Here is a 1,515-nt window from a genome sequence, read left to right on the forward strand (position 1 = left end):
TTTCAATAAATAGTGTTGCGATAATTGCATATTCACATGTAAAAGAGTAAAACTGGACCCCTATATTAAACTGTGCACAAACATTAATTTGAGATGGATTAAAGGCTTAAATGTAAGACCTGAAACCATGAAACTCCTAGGAGAAAAAAGTAATAAAACTCCTTGACATGGGCCTTGGTAATAACTTTTTGGATATGACCTAAAGCATAAGTAATAACACCAAAAATAAATGAAATTATATAAAACTAAAAAAACTGTTGTACAACAACAACAAAAAGTGAAGATAAAACCTACAGAATGGGAGAAAGCCATTATCTCTACCAAGGCACACATTTGTAAACCATATATCTGAAAAGGGGGTTAATATCCAAAATATACAACTCGATAGCAAAACAAGACAAAAAAAAACAAACAATTTTTAAAATGGGCAAAGGAACTGAACTGACATTTTTCAAAAAATATATATATGAAGGCCAGCAAGTACATGAAAAGGTGTTCAACATCACTAATCATAAGAAAAGTGCAAATTAAAACTCCAGTATCATCTCATTCCTGTTAATGGCCATCATAAAAAGACAAAAGATAACAAATACTGGCAAAAATTTGGAGAAAGGGAAACATTTGTGTACTGTTGGTAGAATTGTAAACTGCACTATGTAGGGTTCTTGTTAAATTAAAAATAGAATTACCTTATGACCCAGTAATTTCACTTATGGTAATACTAGAGGCCCGGTGCACGAAATTCATGCACGGCGGCGGGGGTGGGGGGTTGGTTGTCCCTCAGCTCAGCCTGCACCCTCTCCAATCTGGGACCCCTCAAGGGATGTCTGACTGCCCATTTAGGCCCTATCCCAACAGGCAGTCAGACATCGCTCTCACAATCCAGGACTGCTGGCTCCCAACTGCTCGCCTGCCTGCCTTCCTGATTGCCCCTAACCACTTCTGCCTGCCAGCCTGATCACCCCCTAACCACTCCCATGCCAGCCTTATTGATATCTAACTGCTCCCCTGCCAGCCTGTTTGCCCCCAACTTCCCTCCTCTGCTGGCCTGGTCACCCCTAACTGCCCTCCCCTGCAGGGTTGATCACCTCCTACTGCCCTCCCTTGCAGGCCTGGTCCCTCTCAACTGCCCTCCCTTGCAGGCCTGGTGCCTCCCAACTCCCCTTCCCTCCTTGCCTGATCGCCCACAACTGCCCTCCCTTGCAGGCCTGGTCCCTCCCAACTGTGCTCCCTTGCTGGCCATCTTGTGGTGGCCATCTTGTGTCCACATGGGGGCAGGATCTTTGACCACATGGGGCAGTCATCTTGTGTGTTGAAGTGATGGTCAATCTGCATATTACTCTTTTATTAGATAGGATAGAGGCCTGGTGCATGGGTGGGGGCTGGCTGGTTTGCCCTGAAGGGTGTCCCGGATCAGGGTGGGGGTTCCCTTGGGGTGTGGGGCGGCCTGGGCAAGGGGCCTGTGGTGGTTTGCAGGCCAGCCATGTCCCCCGGTGACCCAAGCGGAGGCCCTGA

This window comes from Eptesicus fuscus, chromosome 12 (genome assembly GCF_027574615.1).
Source record: "Eptesicus fuscus isolate TK198812 chromosome 12, DD_ASM_mEF_20220401, whole genome shotgun sequence".
Taxonomy (NCBI): domain Eukaryota; kingdom Metazoa; phylum Chordata; class Mammalia; order Chiroptera; family Vespertilionidae; genus Eptesicus; species Eptesicus fuscus.